A 14,181-nucleotide genomic window follows, 5' to 3' on the forward strand; every position below is an offset into this window, starting at 1 on the left:
AGGCTTCCTTTCTACAAATGTAACCAAAATTTATCACCCACCTTAAACTTGTGTGGCACCTGATGTTTTTTTTTTTTAATAAGATATTATGTATTACTGAAAAGACCTGAAAATTACAGTGTTTGGGTTGTGGGGGGGGAGAGCCTAACCTAAGGACCAACAGAAAATCCTGATGTGGCCTTAGTATTATATTTTTTACATGGCAGCCATGGAAAAAATGGGTTCTGAGGTCTTCGATGGAAACAATGGAGAACCCTTTTTATAACATCCTAAAAAAGGAGAGTATTACTTATAACCGAAGCAGAGCAGACTAGGCATAAGTCTATTATTTCTGAGACTAAGAAGTCTTCCATAATCACACCTCCGTGAAGGAAAAGACAAAAAAGAGTTAGCTAAAGTCATTCATGGTTGGTGGTCACCAGATCATCATCCAGGCTAATGGGAGTCTCCTGGGTGCTCCCCTCCTACTGCGCAATAGTGTTTGGGCGACTGGTGGAGGCTCCTGCAAGCTCCTTCTTGATGCTTGGGGAGCCTTCAACTAAATAATGGACCTTTGCCATCGAATTCCTCCTAATAACCATATATTGCGGTGAATCCCAAGTTATGAACCGACAGTGGTGGACGACTTCAACATAGATAACAAACTTCTCAGTAAGACTGTCAATATTTGTTTCGAGTACCTTGGTGTGCTCCTCTTACTCCTGAATTGCAAGCCCCATGATGGTTTTCATCTACCACCATGTTTCTATGGTTCACACATAGAGGTTCTCACGTGCTCTGGTGAGGGCAGGATCAGGGATCCAGGTGAAGTGAGTGTCAACTTCCTCATTCATGACCTCTCTGTGAATAACATTTGCTTGGGCTTCCAAATTGTCTATGCGCTATTGAGTTTTTGAATTAACAGTCGTCGCGTAGCGCAGAGCTGCACACCTCACGGAGGTCTTTGCGCGGGTAGTAGGGGGTGAACCCAGTGAATGCCATCAGGAAGCTGTGCAATTGCACCCTCCTCCCCGACTGGAGCTAGGGATGGAGCAACACTTCGGAGCCATGAGAAAAATAGAGGGTTTGGGGAGCGAGCGGAAATAGAGAGCGAAGGATGAGTGAGGAGGAAAGAGAGTAGAGGATAATATGAGGGGGAGATAAGTGATGGGGATATATATAGAGGCCAGGGTATGAAGGGAGGCAAGGGGTGAGGAAGAGGGGTGGGAAGGGGAAGCATGCAAAGAACGGATGCTAGGCAGTGGAGGAAGATCCAAGCAGAAAGGATGTGATGGGGAGGCGACATTCACGCAAGGGAGAAAGGAGGTGCCAGTAAGGGCCATGACATATAGCAAGCTGAGGATGATTCTGGGCACGTGCACCACTATGATGTCCTTCCTCCTATACTTGGAATCAACCTTGAAACAATGAAGGATACACAAACAATTATTGTTCAGTAGATTGGATATCTTTATCATTAATGGTTGCGCAGTGCTAATGGAGGTCACTGTCCTCCAGGTCCTTCCATGCTTTGGAGTTCAGCCGAAGGGTCCTCATCATGTGTCATTTCCAAGTCTGCCTGCGAGCTTATTACCACTCCTTCTGATGGCCTGAAAGTGGAGGCCTACCATTCTGTCTATTTTTTGTTTGATGTGCTGAATAATTTTTTTTAGTCGCCAGCTGTCCCAGAATTTTTCCACATCGATGCCCTGCTGTATCTTTTTTCCTATCTGGATGGCTAGTGTGGAATCTCCTTCCACGATCAGAGGACTGAGCTATAAGTTGTGCGCGGTGGTAATTCCATTTTCCAGAGCATGAAGTTCAACATAATTGTTTATGGTTGAACCTATGTTGCCCTCATATATCAAAATTATTTCACCTTTTGTGTTCCTGAAAACCCCTCCAAAACTTGCTTGGCCCAGATTACCTTTTGTTGCACCATCGTAGTTGAGCTTTAAGGTGCCCAGCCCTAGTGGCCTCAAGATATCTTTTTGTTTTTCATGCCTAGATAAGGAGGTGACTTCGTTAACCTTGATCTAAAGAAGGCCCATCATTGAGAGAATTCTCGCTTCGTAGTTGGTGGTAGGGGATTTGGAAGTCTAAGTGGGTAGATAAGTCTCAGTTTCCCAGATTTCAATTTTGATATTCGATATTATAATTTCCTGAGTCTACCAGTCAAGGAAACTGCTCTGATGGGAATGCTAGTCCTTTTCATACTTTTGGAAATACTAGTGCTCCTTATATGGTGACGTTGTCCCTTCTTGGATTGACCATTGGTCTGCTAGTTTGGTTATTTTCCAACTCGGTGGTTCCAAGTGTCCAAACTTCTTTTCAATTGAGTTCTCCTCCACCTGAAAAACATCGACATTATGTCGATCCCAAAATTGACCCGTTTCCTTCTCGCCTATTTCTTCACCCTATTCCTCCTCTTCGCTTGGTGAAAGTCTGGACTCTAGTAACTAGGAAGCTAAGAACAAGAAGAAGAGGATGAATAATAAGAAGAAGCAAAATAAGCAAGGGGCAAACAAAAAAACTATTTCTACCGATGAAACTAATGAAGGAAAATCTTCCAACCAGCCCCAAAAAGTAAAATTCCCTTGCATGTTATGTAAGGGTGACCACCTTCTTCAAAATTGCCCTTGTATTCCCAAGGTATTAGAAGTGTGGTCTATAGGCTCACATCGACCTTTGTCATCAGCCTCTAATGATCATTTTGGTGATAAACCTTCAACTAGTATTAGTAAAGCTCATGGGAAAAAGGGAAAAGCCAAATTTCCCTGTAAGTTTTGTGAAGGTAATAATCCCATTCACCTTTTTCCTCTTATGGATGTGTTATGTTCCTATACCAATAGGTGTCATAATTTATGATCGACTTAGTTTATCTCTGTAATATGTACATACCTTTGCTTTGTGCAAATGTTTTCCATATTAAAAAAACTCAAAAAAATTAAAAAATTTAAAGAGGGTATGTCCTAAAAGAAAAATCAAAGGACAAAAAGAATGAAAAAAGGTCGAAAAAAAGAAGAAAAATGAACCCCAAGAAAAATAAAAAGACCATGAAAGTGTGCAAGTCAAAATGCCACTACTATTTTATTTTTTGTATAATAATGATTGTGTGCAACTTATTATTTATGCCACAATCCATGTTAACCAAATAGTTTAATCTTGGGTATTCCATGTGTTCAATTTCATGCTTAGAGATAGAGAATAAAATCTGACCAAACTGTTTAATCTTGCCAGATAAGTAGATAGGTAGAGTTAATATAAGGAGCTCAACAGTTTAATCTGAGCCCTTGGATATAATAAGCATAGACTTAGATAGATATCCATTGTAAAAGAAAAGAAAAGTTTGATAAGGGTTTGCCAGTTCAAGTGCACCCTAATAAAAAGTAGAAAAAATGGTAGGATGTGTAGGTGGGTAAGTAGATGAATGGTTGCAGAATTATGTATGATGATTGTTTAGTTAAAACTTATAAAATTTACTTTCATCATCATATTTCTTTAAAAGTATGGATGACAAGGAGAAATTTACAAAGTCATGTGATTAATTTCCTCATTCATTTTACCCCTTATTTCACTAATTTCCCACAAATAACAATCAAAGTACCTAAAGCCTTAAGTTGAAGGGGCTCAGAGCATTTATCTGACTTCTAGAGGGACTGGACCCTCAGCCTGATAACTTATAAGGTCTAAGTGCTAAAGCCCCTTATCAACATTCACCGCCTCCATAATTCATTCATTTTACCTTAAAACCCCCTTTTTCTAAGGTAAAATCACTATTTGCCTGGGAAAAGTAATTACCCCATATAAAAACCCACAAATGCACCTAAGCCTAAGTTATAATGTTTAAATGTGAGAGTATGAATATATTTCAAAAGCATTTTACTTAGCACATTTTTCATCTCCGTTTCCATTAAATATTAACATTAATTTATTGTATTTTTAACTCCCAAAAAATACACCCCTTTCCCGTATATATTATTAAAAATCCTATATGATAATATTTCGCTCCCGACGTTTGAAATATAAACCATAATAATAAAGTAATTTGATGGATTAATTAATCAATCTGCGATTAATTAAGAGCCATAACCCTCTGCCTCGTTAAAAGGGATTAATTAATAACCGTCCTCCAATAAAATCACTCCCGACGCCATTAAATCTCCCTAATCCATAATTATTATCCCGTCGAGCCCCTCCATTAATTCCCGATCAAATCATTGTCCCGACCACTGTACGATCTGACCCCTTCAGATATAACAGCTGACAATCATGTCAGGTGGCCCCCGATGCCGACCTTTACTGGCTCGATGTAAGCGATTTTACTATTCATCCCGACACTACGCATCGCCCGATGAATGGCATCGGGTGGACCTCTCCCAATACTACCAAGCTCTCAAAAGTGGTGCGATAGATTCCACTTACCACCTCCGTTTACCACCTCCACTAAACGACAAAACGTCACCTCCGCTAGTTGGCGCCAACTGTTGCTTTCCATTATACTCACCAAAATCATTGAATTTGAAAATAAAACCAAAAACACTCATTCTTTTTGTTTCACAAAGAAAATAACCTTTCGTTCTCCATGCACAAGCAGAGTACATTCAAACCGTCACCCTGCTTCCAACCGTCAACCTCCAGAAGCCACTGAACTCCAGATTACCATTGCAAACCTGTGTGCTCCCTGCAAATAGTGCACCAGTGCCATTTGTCCCTTCATACAACCAAAACCAGGTATTTACCCCTTTTTCAACTAAGAAACCCTGTTTTCATATTGAACCTGAGCTAAATTGTTGTAAAAATTAAGTAATTTAGTGAAATTAAGCTGTTTGACAGTCTTGACACTCTCTGAGACAACCCAATTTTCCATAGTTCCCTGAAATTCTCTGCCCTCATCCTTGAATCCACAAGAACCAAGGATGAACACCCCAGTCACCTTAAATGTCATGCCAATTACCACTCCCCACAGAGATTTAGACCATCTTCCCCTGGTTGACAAAGATTTTCAGATAAAAGACCTCACCTTCGATGAAACCCCTCTGAAATTGTATTGCAGATACCAAGACAATTATTTGAACCATGCAGATAAGATAGGCCTCTGGGAATCAAACCTGCCCAAATATCAATTCCCTAGTGTTCATGTCTTTCTGGAAATTATTCACTACTATCATGCAAACTATGACCCTATCATGAGAGCTGTAATGTCCCCAGACCAGAAAGTCTTGTTTACTATCACTACTGAATCCATAAATGAAATGTTACAGTTACAACCTAGTCAAGATCTCACCCCCCTTACCATTTCTAATTTGCTTGAAAGATTCTCTAAGCTATCTAGTTCCAGAAGTACCCAAATCCTCCAGACTTTCATTGTTGAAGAAAAGTACATGCCAAAAGACCCCCCTCCTTATATGTCAGTTATCTTTTCTGATCTGGGCAAAGATATCGTAACAATGATATCATGCATTTTAGGTTTTACCACTAATGAATATGTATATGACATTTTTTTTGCCTACGTGTCTATTTTTACCCCTGGTCAACCTCCTGTAGTCAAGTTTGATTATGCAAAATTCATCGTAGATAAAATGCATGATCCGTTTATGAGATTAGAAAATGAAAGAGTGTTCAAATATTCATCAGTCCTATACCATTTGTTTCTCTACTACCAAACTGATACGTTTCCCTTCTCTGTCCAAAAACTTAATACTAGAGGGAATCCTAGATCTGTCATCTTCTGGACCTCTCTATTCCATAGGTCTTGTTCTTCTCACTATCCATGCACAGATTTCAATGACCTATTTGTACATCTAGTGACTATAATGTTATTAGGAACTCCCCCTCCCAGAATCAATGCAGACATTAAGAGGGTTCTCCAGTTGTCCAAAAAATACAAAGTAGGGGATTGGTACTTGTACCAAAACCATAATGAAATCAAAATTTATGGGTGTGAGCTGCCTCATTACAAATTACCTAGATATCTCCCCATGAGATTATTTGCTCTAGATTAATACAGGAAAATGATCAATTCTAATGAGATTCACTTTGTCAAAACCAAGAAGAAGGCCTAACTAAGAATAAAATATCATCTAGGCCCATTTATTTTCAATAATAGAGAAGTAGGAAAGGAGGCAGATGAAATCCTCCAAAGATTGAGATTAAAGCAGAGTTTCATATGGACCTACGACCCCCACAGCTTCATTTGTAACATAAGGCAAAAACATAAGCTATCTCCTTATATCCACCATAGGATCCCAAAAATTGAACAATATGCCAATCAATCTGAATGGGTGGAAGGCACTCTGGTAGATCAAGATAGCACACAAGTTGCAGTTGACAATGTATTGGTGGATTTAGAAAGAAGGCTTGATGAAGATTCATTTGTACAGGTGTCTGGAGAAACTTCATCACAAAAGCAGTCACAGGAACACAGCACACAACCATCAGAGCAACAAAAGTCATCAGAACAGGCAGAAGATTCAGAGCAACCAGAAATTTCGGAGGAGCTAGATCAAACAGAACCAAACATGAGCAATCCTCCCATTTTGCAGACTCCTCTAAATGAGGAGAAAAATCCAAAGAGAAGCCGAGAGGAGGCCACTCCTTCTACTGTGCCCATTGACCAAACCTATGCAAAAAGGCAAAGGTTGAATCCCCTGTCTGAACAGGAATTTCTTGAAGAAATAGAAAGTGACATAGCAGCCAAAAGAAGTGATAGTATGCAGACTATCCCAATAGGAGGGACACCATCTACTTCACAGATACAAGCATTGGAAAGACAACAAAGCATAGAGGTGTCTTCATTCAGAGCTCCTTCAGAACAAAGCCAGGACATAAAAGGAAAATATAAAGAAATTAAAGCAAGGAATGAGAAACTAAAAGCTCAAACCTATGCTCACTATCTCATAATGGCCCCAACCAACCAGACAAGACTGATGTCATCCTTCGATATAAAGGTGTAAGAATTTACAGGGTAAGTTCCTCAAAAAGAATACCAAAAGGACACCGCTCACAACCAGATCTCAAATCAATACACCAGTATTTTTGACGTGGTTAAAACCCTCAAAGTGCAAGGAGGGAAACAGTCCACGGCCTGTCCCAACGTGGGTACTACAGGCAATTTATTAATCAAAGAATGAAAATTTACATAAGCTTATCTCATGCACAGATTACCCGAACAATGACCCTCCATGCGCTTTAAATAGAACTCATGGACCAATCGGGTGTCAAGCCACGGATCAAGTGTCGGTAATACCGAGGTGAGAGTGAACCATCGGATCACTACATATCGTGACCATCGGATTGTAAGTTACAAAATGTACAATGGTAAAGAAACACACTTTACCTAACTCTAACCTAACTCTATACTAGACCAAGTTGAACTTAACTATATCCTATGTGTCGGAATATCCTAACATCCCTCCTTAAGAACAACTTAGGATAGGATTGAAGGATTTACAAATATGACACAATAGGAGAAGGAAGGAGGCACTAGAGCCTATCCCCCCTTAGTGACAACTTCCTGAACTCCAAGCATATATCGAAGTTTAGTGAACTTCGCCTCTGTGAGAGCCTTTGTGAAGATGTCTGCAACCCGATCATCTGTTGGACAATATTGCACTTCAAGAACATGGTCATGAATGAGCTTTCTGATGAAGTGCATGTGTAGTTCAATGTGTTTGCTGCGGTGATGCTGGACTGGATCTTTGCATAGCTGAATGGCACTTTGATTATCACACCAAAGTGTGGTTGGATGCTGCTACTCAAAGCCAAACTCTGATAGGATCTGACGAAGCCACAAGGCTTCCTTACTAGCTTCCACGGCACCACGATACTCTGCTTCTGCTGACGAAAGAGAAATGGCAGCCTGTTTCTTACAAGCCCATGTAATAGGTCCTGAACCAAGAGTGAAGACATAACCGGCAGTAGACTTCCGATCATCAGGGTCACCAGCCCAATCAGAATCAGTGAAACCAACTAACAGAGGAGCTGCTTTGGCACTGTAATGAATCCCAAACTGTACTGTACCTCGAACATAACGAAGTATTCTTTTAGCTGCTTTCCAATGACTTTCACGGGGGTTTTGCATAAAACGAGCAACAAGGCCAACAACAAAGGAAAGATCAGGACGAGTATGGGTTAAATACAAGAGTTTTCCGACAAGTTGACGGTATAAGGTAGCATCAACTTCAGGAGAAGTACAAGAGACTGAAAGTTTGACTCCAGACTGAAAGGGAGAAGGGGCTGGCTTACAGTCTTCCATGTGAAAATGACGAAGAATATCACAAGCATACTTGGACTGGGAAAGGAAAATACCCTCCTGGGATTGCAAGACTTGAAGACCGAGAAAATAGTGTAAGTGTCCTAAGTCTGTCATTTCAAATTTCTTTTTAAGGCTGGACTTCACATGGTTTATAAGGTTTGGATCACTACCAGTAAGAATAAGATCATCAACATAAAGAACAAGGATGATAAGAGAGTTTCCCACTTTCTTGGTGTAGACAGTATTGTCAGAATGACACCTAGAAAAGCCAGATTCTAAAAGAAAGCTATCCATTTTGGCATACCAAGCCCGAGGAGCTTGCTTGAGGCCATAAAGGGATTTCTTAAGTCGACAAACAAGGCTGGAGTCTGTTTGTATGAAGCCAATGGGTTGTTCCATATAGATTTCTTCCTGCAAGTCCCCATGCAAGAAGGCAGATTTAACATCCATCTGATGGACTTCCCATTTTAAAGAGGCAGCAAGGGAAAGAACAAGGCGGATAGAGTTCATTTTGGCAACAGGGGAGAAGGTTTCAGTGTAGTCAATGCCTTCAACCTGTGAAAAGCCCTTAGCAACGAGACGAGCTTTATGTTTATCAACTTTCCCATCTGGTCCATACTTGGTTCTGTAAACCCATTTACATCTAACAAGTTTGCGTCCCTTTGGTAGAGGAACAAGATCCCATGTATCATTTGTCATCAATGAATGATATTCTTCATTCATAGCTGCTTCCCAATGTGGATGGCCTGAAGCTTCTGCAAAAGTGTCAGGATCATGATTTACTGGAGCTTGAGCCAGTAAAGAAGAGGCTCTTTCAAACTGAGAACGTGTACGTCGCTGATCTGTAGGATCACCGGCAAGATCACCTGCTGCATCCCGAGTAGCACGGACCCATCTTGGAAGTTGAGGATCCTGAGAAGGTGGGGGAGGATTATCATCCTCGCTTTCATCATCAAAAGAAGAAATGTTTTCAAAAGTAGAAGAGATAGGAAGAGGTGGCACATCCGCCGGACTAGGCTCGCAGGCCGATTTATTTTCATCAAATTTTACATCTCTTCTAATGATAACATTTTTGGACTTAAATGGAATAAGTCTATAACCTTTTACATCTTCAGAATATCCAACAAAAGTACATTTCTCACTCTTAGGTTCTAAAGCTTTATGCTTTTCATCTGGAATATGGGCCCATGCTTCACTTCCAAACACACGAAAGTGACTTACATCTGGTTTAATGGAACTCCAAGCTTCTTCTGGAGTGATATTCTCTAGAACCTTAGTAGGAGTGCGATTGATTATATAATTTGCACAATTAATTGCTTCGGCCCAAAAACTAAGACTGAGTCCTTTAGATTGCAGCATACAATTAGCCATTTCCTTTAAGGTGCGATTTTTCCTTTCAGCTACACCATTTTGTTGTGGAGTGTATGGAACAGTATGTTGCATTTGAATTCCATTTTCGGTGCAAAAGTTGATGAATGTGTTTTTAACATATTCTCCACCATTATCAGTTCTTAGCTTAAGAATTTGATGTCCAGATTGTTTTTCAACAAAGGCTTTGAAGGCCAAAAAGGTGTTAAATACTTCGCTCTTGAGTTTTAAGAAGTATACCCAAGTGCGTCTGGAGAAATCATCAATGAAAGTTAAGAAGTACTTGCAGCCAGAGAATGAAGCAACAGGAAGAGGACCACATAAATCACTGTGCACAAGCTGTAAAGGGGCTGAGGCGTGCCAAGAGGCACGTTTGTCAAAACTGTCCCGATGATGTTTTCCGAGTACACATCCGGAACAAACACCATCTCTGCAAGATACCATAGGAAGACCTGTCACCATATTTTCTTTACATAGATGCTGAAGGGAGCGATAGTTTAAGTGACCAAATCGCTCATGCCAAAGTTTGCTCACTTCATCATTATGAGCAACAAATACTGAGGGAAGATTTGATGACCCAAAGTTGTGAAACTTATACAACCTTTTGGAATCATCAGCAAGACCAGTAGCTAGAATCTGTTTAGGATCTTTTAGATCCTTGATTACAACATCATGAGGTGAAAATTCAACAATTTTACCTTCACCTGAATGAGTTATCTGATAGACAGATAGAAGGTTGCAGGATAAGGTTGGAACACATAATACATCATTAAACTGACCATTGTCTAGATGAACAGTTCCAGTCCCTACAACATTAAGAGATCTATCATCACCAATATATATATTTTTGGTGTTACAATCATTTAAAGAAGAAAACATGGCTTGGTTTTTGGCCATGTGACAAGAGGCTCCAGAATCAATGAGCCACTCATGAGAATGAGAAGAAGAAGAAGATACATTTAATGCATAACCAGACTGAGATGATTGACAATGACATGCAGAAAGTGCCATTCCGGAAGTTGAAGTTGAAGTAGGCTCCACATGGATGTTATGTTTCTTCATTGCGGCTTCCAAGGCTTCCATCTTCTTAAAGCATTTAGATTCTAAGTGGCCATCTCGATTACAAAAGTTACAATGTCTATCAGTCTTCTTCCATTTGTTTTTATTGGTCTTATCATTTTGCTGAAATGATCTTTCATTTTGAGGCTGAGATGGTTTAGGACCATTCTTTTGAGGATATGACTTCTTAGGATTCTTTGAATTTGGTTGCTGCTGGGCGGCTAACGCTTTCGTGGAAGAGTTTCCAAGATTAAGAAGACCAAGGTGTAAGAGTTTTTCTTGTTTTCTTATTAAGGAATCACAAAAGGAGTCAAAGGAAGGGGCCTTGTAGTCTTGTCCTTGACAAATGAAAGCTTCCCTTGTAGAATGGAAAGTGGAAACAAATACAGAGTAGGCTGGTCCCAACTTAGTAAGGATGGAATAAATAAGGTTACCATCTTCTTTCTTAACTTTAACACCTTCCAAGAGATATCTAAGGGTCTTGAATTTGGACAAGAAATCTTCAATGCAAGAAAAATTATTAGGATCCAAAGTAAGCAGCTCATTTTCAAGTTGATGGGCTCTAATTTCATTTTTAATCCCAAAAACTTTAGCAAGTTTTCCTAATGCTTCATGAGGAGTCTCAAGTTCTGCAATGTGGAATCTAAGATCAGGAGAAATAGACATCCCTATCAAACCACGTGCTTGATCTTGTCTATTTTCCCATTTTGCCACCTTGTCTTCATCTTTTGGTTTCTTCTCTTGGTCTGTGGCTATTCTGAAGAGACCTTTACTTCTAAGTAAATCTTCCATGTAGGCTACCCATTGGAAGTAGTTAGTGCTGTCAAGAATGACTTGGCATGGACTTTCCATTTTTAAAAAAATTGAAGCTGAAGATGCTGAAAGTAAGTGTTCCAATGGATAGATCTCGAAAAAATAGGCGGTTTAAAAAAAAACGGCTCTGAAAAAGGCTTCCGGATGAAGAAGTTATGGCTTTTTGAAAAAAAATTGTTGACGTTGCCGGCAAAGTGCGCGAATGTGCGGGAATGAAAAAAAAATCCGCCCCCACAAAATGGAGACTTGAACCCAAGACCTCTACTCTCTTAAAATAGCTTTGAACCAATTGATCTATACAAAAAATTTGAGAGAGAGAGAGAGAGAGAGGGGGGGGGGGCCTTGGTTTGCGTGCTTGCCTTGAGAAAGCTCTTTTTCCCTACAAAACACAAAACACAAAACCCAACACGAATATGCAAAGAAAAACGAACCTTACGGCTCGAAGTTAGCTTTAGCCAAAAAACTAGAAATTAAAAAAAATCTCAAAGTTAGCTTTAGCCGAAAAACTAAATATTTTTCTCAATGTTTCTGATTTTCCGAGATCACACTAAGGTGCAGGGAAAAGAGCATACGCATGAGAAAAATCCTTCCTTTCTGTTTCTGATTTGCCCAGATCGCACAAAGTCGCAAGGCAAAGAGCATACGCAGAAATGAAAGGTATAGATCCGGTTAAAAAAAAGGCTAAATAAACTGAGACCGAAATAAGCAGAGAGAAAATAACAGTAAATTGCAAAAAACACTATATACCTCCCGATCTGAAAAATGACGTAGCTAGGGCTACTGGAAACCTTTTCACGTGAAACGAAAGGGGTTCCTCACTGGAACAGATGCTCCGAATGCAACAGAGCAGTCCTCTCGGTCCGAAAGCAGTCAGAAACAGCAGATCTAGGAAACGACAGCCGCATGCAGTTCTACCGGCTTCAGATTTGGATCACCAACGGACGCGGCCCTCAAATAGCTCTGATACCATGTAAGAATTTACAGGGTAAGTTCCTCAGAAAGAATACCAAAAGGACACCGCTCACAACCAGATCTCAAATCAATACACCAGTATTTTTGACGTGGTTAAAACCCTCAAAGTGCAAGGATGGAAACAGTCCACGGCCTGTCCCAACGTGGGTACTACAGGCAATTTATTAATCAAAGAATGAAAATTTACATAAGCTTATCTCATGCACGGATTACCCGAACAATGACCCTCCATGCGCTTTAAATAGAACTCATGGACCAATCGGGTGTCAAGCCACGGATCAAGTGTCGGTAATACCGAGGTGAGAGTGAACCGTCGGATCACTACATATCGTGACCGTCAGATTGTAAGTTACAAAATGTACAACGGTAAAGAAACACACTTTACCTAACTCTAACCTAACTCTATACTAGACCAAGTTGAACTTAACTATATCCTATGTGTCGGAATATCCTAACAAAAGGAAGGAAAGATGCAGATGAGTTTCCTCAAGCCAACAGTGAAACGGCCAATATCTATGGCTGATTATTTAAAGACTCATTTTGAAGTTTTGGAAAAGGATATTCATCCTATTAACCAAATAGAAGTGAACAAACAAACCGGTGAGATGGTATATTCTACATTGACTAATAAGGCCATCACAGCACATCAATTGCAGAGCTCATTGAACAATACCTCTTCACATCTTCAACTGGAAAAGACCTCCTCTCAGGCTAAAGACACAAGATAAAAACTTTATAAGACTTGATGATAGAGTTGGGACATGATCCTAAGGATGTGAAAGCAACATAATAGTTGATTTAAAAGAAAAATGATGATATAGCTGCGTTGAAGAAGTAGCTCAAGATCCCTCCTCTCCACCATCCTCAAACTGCAGAAGTTATAGAGAGTCAAAAAGAGGAAGAAATTAGGGACCTAGTCCTTAAGTTAAATGATAGGCTAAAAGAAACTGAGAAGGAATTGGAGAAAACAATACAGTCTAAGCAGAGTGAGCTAGCCAACACTCCTCGGACTGTCATACCTATAGTTTCTACAGTAGTACCGTCCACTCTAGCAACTTCCTTGATGCCAACACTTCCACCAGTGACAACATTGCCAGTAGCAGGGACTATTTCAACCAGTGCAGGGACATCAACAGAAAAACAGTTGAATTGATTAAAGCCATGGAACAAATGAGTATCCAGGACACAGAATTGAAAAAGCTCAGAGAACAAATGACAAGTTTGGAAACAAACTATGAGCTCGCAAAAATTCAAAATAAAGAAGAATAACGAAAAAACAAAAGGATGGAGGAAAGAATCAGAGTCTTGGAGAAGGATTTGACATAAGAAAAACCATTGGGAGACATGAAAGATATATTGTGGGTCAATATCATTGATTCCATCAATGATATTTGGCCTTCTATCTAGGTAATTTTTGAACAGACTGAATTGATTAAAGTAGCTATGGACGCTATACAGAAGACTAAAGAAGAACTGGGAGATAAACCTAAAGAGGCAAATCAGTTGATTGATTTTTTGAACGGTAGGAATAGGCACCAGCTAGAAGAGTTAGAGATTGAGGATAGAATAGCTACTATTATTGAAATAAAGAAAGTTCTTACTAAAAGGAACTTAATGCTTAATCTAGAGAAAAGGTGTCAGAGTATTCAGGCAGACATAGATAGCTTCATGTTGAAATATGGAATTTTGAGAGAGAAAGGCCTTCCTAGTCCACTGGTTATACATGACAAGTT

Source organism: Pinus tabuliformis, chromosome 2_1, assembly GCF_031772625.1.
Source record: "Pinus tabuliformis cultivar Carrire ecotype Pingquan chromosome 2_1, CPIR1, whole genome shotgun sequence".
In the NCBI taxonomy this organism is placed as follows: domain Eukaryota; kingdom Viridiplantae; phylum Streptophyta; class Pinopsida; order Pinales; family Pinaceae; genus Pinus; species Pinus tabuliformis.